Source organism: Pseudopipra pipra, chromosome 2 (assembly GCF_036250125.1).
Source record: "Pseudopipra pipra isolate bDixPip1 chromosome 2, bDixPip1.hap1, whole genome shotgun sequence".
Lineage (NCBI taxonomy): Eukaryota > Metazoa > Chordata > Aves > Passeriformes > Pipridae > Pseudopipra > Pseudopipra pipra.
The window spans coordinates 71,349,858-71,361,942 of record NC_087550.1 but is presented as its reverse complement, the minus strand read 5'-3'; positions in this window follow the sequence as shown (position 1 = coordinate 71,361,942).

Below are 12,085 nucleotides of genomic sequence, written 5' to 3'. Positions count from 1 at the left end.
GAGACCCTTTATTTTTCTGCTACTTTCCCCTGTATTACTACTTCTTCTGTAAAAGAGAAAAAATGCTTAATATAAAATTGATCATGTAGACCAAAATCCTTTTCTTATGCCTTGAATTTAAGCAATAGAGCAGTATTTTCCAGTACATATACTGAATAGTCACATATAATGTTTCTGTCAATTCATACAGTAAAAAAGAAACTGTCAATTCAAATAACTGGAACACTTGAGAATAACAAGATCTGCTTATGGACATGGACAAATAAGAAAATTACTGTAATTTACTGAGAAATCGTCAGCTGGTAATTATTAATTGTTTATTGTAACAAAAACTTCATTTGCACAATAGACCTACAGGTACAAGTTCCTAAAGGCAATATTTCTAAGGAAAATATTGCTATATCAGTCAATATAAATGCCTTTTCCCAGGAGAAATAGCCTGTAGGAAAGCATGTTGTGAAATATTACATCAGAAATTGTCATTAAAAAATGTTTTCAAAATATTATTTTTGTATGCACCTTATATTTTATACTTTCCCTGTAATTCCAATCAGAAACTTTTACTTTTCATACGCCTGTGGAATTTATATACAGAACGGTCAATTATTAAAGTAGTTGCTTTTTAAAATGACCAGAAATAAAAATAGTTTATAGATTATTCTAAAGTTTTGATATTATTCTTGCTGGTTTTTGGTTATTTAATACTATTCTAGCTATATTTTCCATCTTCTCCTTCCCCAGCTCAGATACAAAATATTAAGTGGATTTGCCCCTTCGTATTTGAATAGATATGTGGAATAAAGTGTAACATCTAAACTATTAAAACAACTATATAAACAATGACCTTTAATCAAATAATTAATGAATACTGTCTGCCCATCCCCTTTAAGAAGCAGTGTGTAGCTAGAGGTTGGTTTCCTAATATGTGTATATGGATGTCTGTTATACATAATTAACTTTAATTGCATACAGCAGTGTGGAAGATTCCTGATATTTCTTGTCTGTACAGAATACAACTCAATAATGAGAAGGAAATAGTGTCTACCTTTGTCCATTCAGTTTTAAATAGTTAACCAGGAATAGAAATGTACTGAAAATGTAATTTAAATCTGTGCATATGTCTACTTGCAATCCTTTCCTTTCTCTTGCCTTCCCATCAGAATCACAGTCTATGGATTCACAGTCAGTGGTTTATTGTCTCTTTTCATTTTAATTCACAGTTGTCAGACTGGTTACAGCCAGCACTTAAAACCCTAAACCTCCATGACTCATATAGATTGCAATGTTTCTATCCACAAACAGTTTCTTATTTCTATCAGCTGGTCTTTCATCAGAATTTTTCAGTCTCTGATGGTAATTGTCTAGGATGCAATGTGTACTACTACTTTATTTAAACTTTGTCTTCTTCTTTTCTAAGGTGTTGGAAGTGTCAGGTCTTGATTTCAGACCAAAAGGGACAGATTAATTCAAAATGCAAGGAAAGAAATAAAAATAGTCATAAATATCTCCAGCTGGACTTAAAGCTCTGTGCTTTCAGTTTTATTTGCAAAGCCCAGAGTCACTACAAACCTCCTATGTACAAACATGTACACATTACCTTCTGGCTAGTCATAACTGTAGCTAAATTATGTAATTGTTTTACGCACAGAATGCTGAAGTTGCCTTTCTGTGCTTATCTGGCAGCACAGGAGGGTTAACAGAACTATGTCAATAACTATTTCAAGAATCATAAACCAGAAACATTCATACTTATTTTTACTTACTAAGTTTTTAGAATTAGGTAGTTTTTAGATTGAGTAAACACTATCAGAGTATTCTTATTGAAAATAGATAAGTATCCCACAAGTACTCTGTAATTTCACTTGTAATATAAAGCAGCTGATCCAGCTTGATGGGGACAATGCTTAATTCTTGCTTTATATTTTATCTCCCTCAATTATATGGACTAATAGGGTAATGTGTCATTGAGAACAGGATAGAAATAAGAAAATAGCAACTAAAAATGTACAGATATATTCAGAATATAAGAAATTGCTATTTGGATTTCTGTCAAGGAAAAAATATGCAATCTACATGATGTAAAATTTTTCTAAGTAAAAGTTATAAATTACATATACTTTATACACTTGTGATTTAAGCCTAGTAGCAAGCCTGCTCAACCATCAAGTCTTCAGCTTTCAAGTGTTGCTAGTTTTTTTTATTATATTTCTTTAAATCAGTGCTGATGGAATTAAGAGCCTTACTTAAAGAATTTTTTGGAGTATCCTATCCTTACATGAAGTTAATCAGAATCATAGAACGATGATTTTATAGAGTGGCAAGCCATTGTTCTTCAAAATATATAGGATCATCTGCACATTGGAAGTGGCCTCAAAAGATGTCCATTCCAATCTTCTACTCAAACCAGGGGCAAGTCTGATCCTTGCTCAGGGCTTTGTGCCAGCAGGTCTTGAAAACCTTTCATGGCAGAGAACACTCTTATCATGCCAATACCATGGGAACAATTCTTGATATTGTTTGTAATGTTTTTATTTCCTGCTAAAAGTCATGACAATTTGTGGTTATCCTAAACAAAAATGAAACCAAAACAAAAAACAAAATCAAAACCAAAGTAAGCACCTATGTCCTCATAGATAAAACCCCATAATATTCACAAATACTATAAATCTATGTGTAACTGTTAGCTTCAGAATCCAGGAGGATGTTCAAGGAACAAAAAAATTATACTTTTATGTTGCTAAGAAAAGTCCTGGTTACCAATTACATCCTGACTTCCCTTGTTGAGAATGAAGTAAAAGACACTGAGACTCTATATTAATAGAGACTTTAAAAAAGTCACCTAATTGATTCAGAAGTGGAAAAAGAAAAACAATTTTGTGGGGATTCTAAAAAAAGTGCTTATGGTTACCTTCTTAATGATTTCTGATACTAGCAGCTGAAAAACACTCGCGTATTTCCTCATATGTAATCAGTTAAATGAGAGGAAGCACAGATAGTTTTAGATCTACATGCAAATTACTTCCTTAGTGTCTCACTCTGTGTTGCTTCGTCTATTGCTTTGTGCTGTGTATATGGAATGTTACAATTTCACAGATTTAGAAGCATGACAGGTCTGGCAAAGTCCATTTTTATTGCATTTGCAGGGCCTACTTAAGTGCAACAAATATACCCAGGTGTCATGATTTATCCCCATCTGGCAATTAAGTACCATGCAGCCACTCCCTCACTGCCCACCCACACCTCATCCTCCCGCCCAATGGTCCCAAGACAGGGAGGAATCAGAAAGAAAGTAAAAGTAAAACTGCTGGGTTGATAGAAGACAGTTTAATAATAGAAATAAAACATAATTAAAATTATAATAGCAAGGATAATGATAGTAATAGCAATAAAATTGTAATGAAAAAGGAGACAGTAAAAAGAGAAAGATAAATAAAACATCCAAAAAAGACAAATGATGCACAACACAATTGCTCATTTTCTACTGACTGATGTCCAGCTCAACCCTGAGAGAATTGCTCTCCTGGCCAGCTCATCCCAGTTTGTATACCGAACATGATGTTCTATGGAATGGAATATCCCTTTGGCCAGTTTGGGTCATTTGTCCTGGTCATGCTGCCTCCCAGCTCCTTGTGCACCTTCTCACTGGTAGAGAATGGGAACCTGAAAAGTCCCTAACTTATCATAAGCACTACTCAGCAACAGCTAAAACACTGTTATGTCATCAACATTATTCTCATAATTATTTATGCTAATTAGTAGCTCTAGTAGTAGTTGCCATTAAAAAGAAATAACAACAAAATAACAGAGCTAGTGTGGATTAAAAAGGTTCTTAATGCAAATAAAACTTCACAATCTGGCTCGAAATAGACCTATGTTTTTGTGAGTTTTGGCAATATATTTTTATGAAAAGTGGTGTATTAAAACATTAAAAATATGATAGATAGGAACAGTTCCTCTCATCTTGCAGCAAAGATAAAAATTTAAATATCTACAACTCTGTTAATTACCCTTGACTTATTTTACTGTCATTGCAGTTGAAATGACAGTTTTAGAAAGTTTTTCATGTGGTCTTCTTAAGACAACTCCTTTAGGATTTGCTAATCCTGCTATAAAAACAGTACAGACAACTAGCTTAGATATAGATGTCTACAATATCATGGCTGGGCTTCGTGAACGAAGATTTGGGAAGGGCTCTACCCACGTTTGTTTCAAGCGCGTTGGTGGCTGAAAAGGCCAATACGAGATAGTGTCTACAATATAGAACAGGACAATTTAAACTTTTTGGTTCAGCACTGCATTTGCAGTTCAGATTCTGTATTTAAATAGGGGGAATTGCAAATACAGAGTGAAAAAATGCCTTATGAATGTTGTTAATCATTTGAAATTGCTTGGAAAGCCCCATTAAGGATTCTAAAGAAACTGATACTTGCCACTGTCGCTTAATGCCCTCACATCATTATGGCTTCAGCTGTGTTGGAAGATTTTATGATTAGTCTACCAACAGTCAGGCCTGTGATTAGAAGTGTTTTAAAGGAGAGGAAGCTACTAGAAATTTTTCAGTGTGACTTTACAAGCAGGGAATTGAGTGCTGAAATTTATGTTTATTAATTTTGTATAGCCATAGGCTAATGTTGAGTTTAGTTCCCTGTTGGAATTTAGTTTAAAATATTTTAAAACTCTACATATTTTAGAGTTCAATAGATATTTGACAATTTGGGAGGTGGCTGATGAATACAAATAAGTACTAGTAGTTTCTGATGACTTGAAAAAAAAAAGATACCCAAAAATATGTTATTCTCAGAGCAAATCACTGCTGCCTTCCTCAAAACCCACAGGCTGGGGGTGGGCAAGAGGCTTGGAGGCGTTATTCTTGTTACAGCTGACCCAAAGTGACAAAAGGAATATTCAATACCATATGATATTCATAGAATCATAGAATGGCTTGGGTTCAAAGGGACCGTAAAGATCCCATGGTTCCAACCACCCCTGCTGTAGGCAGGGCCACCTTTCATTAGACCAGGTTGTGTACATTCAGCAATAAAAGCTCAGGGAAAGGAGGAGGACGGAGGATGTAAACTAATCTGCACAGTAAGTTTCATGATGCATTTTTTATTATGGTTTATTTTTTTAATTATTTTTTTTAATTAATTTTACTGGGGTTTTTTTCATAATCATAGAATCATGGAATCATAGAGTGGTTTGTGTTGGAAGGGGTCTTAAAGACAATATCCATAAGCAGAATTGAATCTCATAAGAAAATTCACCTACTCTTAAATTCTGTTTCAGCTACTCTTTCCTAGTACCATCAGGTTAGAAGTTAAAGCAATAGAAGACATACATTAAATTCTTAAGATCCAGGGATGGAAGAACATATTCATATTAAGTACAAGTCATTTCAGTTTTCATTTAGAACTCTAGCATACCTCCCTCCAACATATGATGATGAAAAAGGTGAAGAAGAGATATTTGTTAGGAATAGAAAACAAAAAGGAAGAAAGAAACAAAGAAACAAAGAAGGAAAAAAAGAAGGAAGGAAAGAAATAAAGAAAGAAAGAAAGAAGGAAGGAAAGAAAGAAAGAAAAAGAAAGAAGAAAGAAAGAAAAGAAGGAAAGAACAAAAGGAAGAAAGAAAGAAGGGAAGGAAAGAAGGAAAGGAGGAAAGAAAGGAAGAAAGGAAGAAAGAAAGAGAAAGAAAAGAAAGAAAGAAGAAAGAAAGAAAGAATGGAAGGAAAGAAGGAAAAAAGGAAAGGAAAGAAGGACAGAAGGATAGGAAGAAAAAAAGGAAGAAAGAAAGAAAGACAAAGAGAGAAAGAACGAAAGAAAGAAAAAGAAAAAGTTTTTGAGGGTGACATAGATGTATTCTCCTAAGATAGGTGCAGGTAACAGGAAAAGAAGTTGGAGTTGAAGGAAAATAGGTGGAATACTGATACATCTATCTATTCTATGGATATGAAAATGAGGAAATACTCACTAGGCTATAATTCCATCTCAAGGTTTCTATGGATTTAAAGCATCATAATTCACAAAGTCTACTATTTATTTCTGTTACAATAGTTATTAATTTTAATCATCATTTTCTAGTAGCAATGAAATAGCTGCTTGAATACTTTTCTTTCAGTAAAGCATAAAGCCTGTATTATTCATGCATTATTCTTGTGCATAATGAAATTTCTAATATCCAGGCCCTGTGTTTCTGAATCTATCAATTAATTAGTCAAGTTATCATTAAAAGGGAAGTTCTGGCAGAGATTGGTTGTTATTGCCATGCACGGCAGTGGAAGCAATAACTATTCTGCTGGAGTGCCTGGTATATTGCTTGGCTTGCACCAGAACTGTATTAGAAACTGCCAGCACCTGCATTAGGAAATCTACTTTTTTGACTTCTAAGTGATGAAATGAGGAAGTGTTGGTAAGCAGGATTCATCTAGTTTAAAGCATAGATTGGGTGAAACTTCTGGTAGTCAATTTTATAAATCAGAAAAAAAATTTAAAATTGTGATAAAATAATAATCTGTGTCTGAGAATTATATTTCTTCTGTTAAGCTTGCAGTATTGTGAAGTAGAAGTTATTCCTTAAAGGTATATTTGAAAAGAGTGCAAAGCAGTTAAAACAGGTATTATCTGTAATAAAACACTATTTTAAAAAACAAATTATTAAATAGGCAATAAATGTACACCTGTATCCTGCACAATAGTTACATTCCTTTTATTTATTGTATATAATAATCTGATTGCTGTGGGAGGGGGCAATATTCTTCAGAGAAAAGCCAGCAGTCGGTTAAATACACATTTAATCTTTCCATCACCTGTTGCAGAGAGTATAAATCTTAACGTCATTTAATCTATTAATATACCTGTGAAAGACAAGTTAAAGTATCCTGTAGTTATTTTAAAACTATGGTGCCTTGGCAAGCAAAATTCACCCTTGTTGTTTAATTGGCTTTAGTGGCACTACTTAATCAAAAAACAAAGCAAACTGAAGACACTTTACCCTTTGGACTACTTACAAGAACAAATATCAAAAATAAAATCAAAACAAGGCAAATATTTAGTCTGATATCTAGTCACATTGCATCTAGTGGGGATTAAAGGAAAAACAAAATGGAATAGCTAACATTATGCTTTCTGACATATCCCAGGAGAAACAACTTTTCAGTTGGCTCTGCTGAATGAAAAACCTTTTAGCTTCCTTCTTAAAATGTCATTATGCAGTTTTTCCGTAAGGGAGCTAAGGAACTATTTCCAAAAAGGGAAAATTTATGTTCATGTCTTTAATCTGATGGGTTTTTTATGCATTCTATATCAAACACCACTACATCCTTTTGAGGAGGCCCTCTGTCTCTATTATTACAATTATCCTAATAATTTCTTTCATTCTTTCTCTCTCCTTAACCCGGTGAGTACTTGATTCTTCATCTAAAGGGAGACAATTTCTATAGAACTACATAAAGGTTTCTACTCTTCTCATACTCATGTCAAAAAACCTTGCTAGTAATATTTTCTCTAATCCTTTCTTGAAGATAATTAAATTTTGCAGTATATTCAGCAAAGCATCTCCCAGCTCTATCACTGTCATCATAAAGACAGTTCTTGGCATGTCTGGTAGCACATATTAGGTGTTTATAGAGACTGAATTTTGTCAAAGGTTAAGCTACACTTCAATCAGAGGTGCCATGTTTTAAAATTTTCATATTATCTGCAGAATAAGAAAAATGGTTTACAGCTTCGGAACAAAGGTCAACTGAGTCAGCATTTTTTTATCTAAAAATTACTATAAGAGGAAGCAAATGCATTAGTCTTAAGCACTTCCTGGGGCTTTTAATCTATCTTTACCTCTGGGAATTTCTGATGTGTGAGGTCTATTCAATTGCTCCTAACCGATCTTTCTTATAAATACTTTTATATTTTCCCCTCTTGAACTTATGCAAAATTTTGCATCCAGTTTTGCAACTGGGATGGCACCAAAGACATTCCTTGAGTTGTTTCTGAGGAGGTATACCCTTTGGTTTATTCTGAATTTTTCTCCTCCTCTATAAATTCACAGTCCTTATTTCTGATTATATAACAGTGAAGAGTTGATCAATGTCCATTCTGTTCATGTCACTCACTACTTGATAGACATCTGTGATGTTCATTTCAAGCCATCTCTTTTTCAAACTGATGACTTTCAACTTGCTCAGTCATTCATCCTATGCAATCTATTTTATAACTTTGAGACAGAATAACCTCACCAAAAAAAAAAACCCCAAACCAAATAGAAAGTCAAAGCCCAACCAGACAAAACAGCACACTATAGAATGTGGACAAAGCATGGATTTGTCAGGAGCACATTAGTTTTATTTCTATTTTTTAGAATTTTGGTTATATTCCTTTTGTTGTATTTTTTTTTGTTGTTTCTTTTTAACCTTCTTCCAGATGGAAACATTTTCATAAAATAACCATCATAATCCCATTTTGCTAGTCCTGTGTGGCAGCCACCAGGTTAGAGTTCATCATTTTATATATGACATTGGGATTTTTTTCAGCAGGTATATAATTTTTATTTATACTGAATTTCTTTGACAATTTTTCTTCCTGGTCACTCAGTCTTATAATGTCCTTCTACAGCCTTATAATATCCTTCTACAGTTCTTCCACAAATGTGCTTTTAATTTATTTTTCCACATCACTTGTCCATATCTTGAACAACATAAGTCCTTGCATAGACTCCACAGAATTTTGTCAAGGACAATTCTCCATAGCAAAAGCTAATAATTTACCACTGTAATGTTACCTGTCTTATTATTTATCCATGCAAGTACCTGGCCTTTAATCCCATGCTGTTTTAACTTCCTTAAAAGCTCTATGTGATAAGATTATTAAAAGTGTTTGTAAACCCAAGTATACGCTGTCCACAAACATGGATTTGTTTCCCTTTCAGACTAACAAAAGTTATGCATTTGAGTCTTTTAACAGCAGAATACCATTGTGAGTCTGGACCCAAAAACTTTTCTATGGTTTTAAAAATCACTGGTCCTTTAGAATGCAGTCTATTACAGAGAAACTCACTCCTCTGAAGATATGTGCAAATGTAGAAAGTTTTGCAAATTTTTAATCAGAGACTAGAATTAAACATGATTTTATCAACAGAATGTCATCTTTATAAGTGACAGTTAATACAAATAACCTGTTCGTTGTAAATGCCTTCCTTAAAAAAGCCTATTTACTGTCAGAGTAGGAACTTAAGGAACTCAAATGGAAGGTTTTTGAGTGGGAGCTAATGAAATATTTTTACTTTTATGTGAAATTAAATGTCAGTTAGTTTTATAAGACATAGAAAAATAGTTTAAAAGCATTTGAAAAATGCAGCACCATTTCTGAAAGGACTTCAAGCAACACTCAAATTCTTGATTGATGCCAAATGAGAGTACATGCCAATCATAAAACAGCAGGAATACTCATCTAGGCTGTCAGGTTTCCAAGACTAACAGGGCTCTCATGCTGGTTGATGAGACTGAGGAAGTTGTATTAAATAGATTTGTGACCTTCTGTACAACAAGAGCAACAACAAATTTCTACTATCCTTTGAAATTACAATATATAAAGTTTTGGTACAACTACACAGCAGAGAAATTCTCTATATTAAATAGTGCACTTATTAGTTGCTCAAGTCTAGATAGTGATTCTTTCTACGTGCCTGTGAGGAGAGATAAGTTTCCAAAAGAATGTAAAAATTGTTATGTATTATCTATTTTTAACTTCAGATTTGGTAGAAAGTGTTTTTCAATCCCATGTAAAATCAGATAACTGATCTCAACCATAGGGAAAAGAAAAAAAAAGCATAATAAAAGCTGCAATGCTGGGAATATAGTCAGCAAAGTGACTTACCACATAGATATGATGAAAGTGCATTATGACTTCCACTATGAGCAATTCTATGAATCTTTAATTTCCTGTACTATCTCAGGGCCAGTTCTGCAAATGCTTTATCATGAGAAAAGTCCTGGAGTTCAATGAGATTACTCACAAGGGTAAGGCAAAAGACAAATCTGGTACAACTTATAAGATCAAACCACAAATGCTGAAAAGATTCAGCTTTCAAGTTCTTTTGATCATGTACATACTTTTTTCCTTCCTTTTCTTTTTGAAAAAAGTTACAACTGAAAAAAATGCAATAAAGTAATGCCATTAATTCAAATACTTCTTTAGTAAAAACAAAAAAGAAAAACTAAAACACTATTCAAAAAGAACATAGAAAAAAATCATTAATTTCTACAGAAGGTGCAGTGATGATTAATAAGCTATTTAGTTTCAAGCAAGAAATATTAAGAAAGAAAATAAGCAAATTACTATGTCTTTAGACATTTAAAGAGATCACTGAGGAAAACAATATTTTTTTAAATCCACTGCCTAATCAAAGTAACTGCCCCAAAAAAGGAAACTGTCAACATGAAGTTATTTTTCTATGCAGCTTTAAAGAAGACTTTGTATTAACTCATCAGGTCTAATTTTTTTCAGTACCTGAGGAACCTTAATTCAGATTTCTGCCTTTTATGATGCCTCGACCACAAAAATATAAATGTCTGAAAATTGCATTATGATTTTAAGGACTTAATTTTCCAAATATTATTACATGCTGTTTATAATTTTGATTGGATCATAAAATAGTTACCAAATTTAATGTGGTATTTTCCAAAAACTTTAAACTTAATGAAATAATCTTCCTTTTACAAAAAGGCAGCATTCTAATAACAAGAAGTAGTGAAGATGTATTATTTTATTAATATGGCTGTATATGTAACAGTCCTTAAGTCATGAATGACGCAGAAGAACATAGTTGTTTAATATGTGATAAAGACAAAGACACTATTGAAATGTTTATCTAAGCAATTATGGTGCCATATAATAGAATTTTCTTTTTATTTCTGTTAGTAACTAGGTTTATTACCTCATTATGAAAACAGACTTATCACTTGCCTTGTCATTCCTAGAAAACAAAGTGCATTTTTATTCTCCCTCCAAGTATTTGCTGGGAGACTCTAATTTATTTCAATTTATAATAAAATTCATTGTAGAATAGGAAAAAGAGGGATTGATGTACTCTACAGTGAAGTTGGGAAAAAAATCCAGTGATTCAGAATTGATTAGGTAAACTTGCATGAATTCCAAAGGAATCAGGATTATATGTTAGTTTGAACCTTTCTGACAAGCATGTAAGAAAATTTAAAAGGAAGCATATGACAATGTAGCACTAAATTTATTTACTGATTTATTTTTGATCTCAGGAAAAGAAATTGTTTTCTATTATGAAGAAGTTTATTTGCTATTATGAACCACAATATTTTTGTTTTTTCTCTATCTCAAAATGTGATGCTAGGAGTGGAAATCGACCAACTCTTTCCTGAAAAAGATACCACTATCCACAACACACCCTGTCCTACTCCTCACGACCAACACTGTAAGTATTCATTATATTATGTGGCTAAGGAATTTTTCCGAGAATTATTAAAGTATTATATTTGTGAGACACTGTAGGATATGCAATTAATATACCTGAATGAATGCTGGTCGCATCCAACATCAGCTGCTCACCTGAAATTTGCCATCCCATGCGGAAACTGGCTTCATTTCAAAGTAATTTCAAATGAATTAGAATTATATCACAAGCAGTCATCTGCTTTTTCCTTCTGCACTGGACAGTCTATCAACTATTTCTATCCAGTGCAACTGGATAGTAGACTGTTGAATGCAAATTCATGTGCAGAGATTGTTCCCATAAAGATTCAAAACTTTTCTGTTTCAGTGGGTCAAATCTTTTTCAAAAATAAAGACTTACAACTAAGTAAGCAGAGACTACGATCCCAATTTTAGCTAAGGAATGGTCTACCCTTTCATCCATAATAAGACTATGCCTTTATTTCACATATTATATATACTTCAGTAGTGTAAGTCACTATTCTTTCGAAGAATCTCAATATCCATCAATACTTCAAGAAATTAACACATTCTGGTTAGAGGAACTAGACATTTTCTGTTTCAGAATATTTTAAGAATTAAGGTGTGGTAATTAAATATCAAATCTGTGACAATACAGAATGATTACGAAA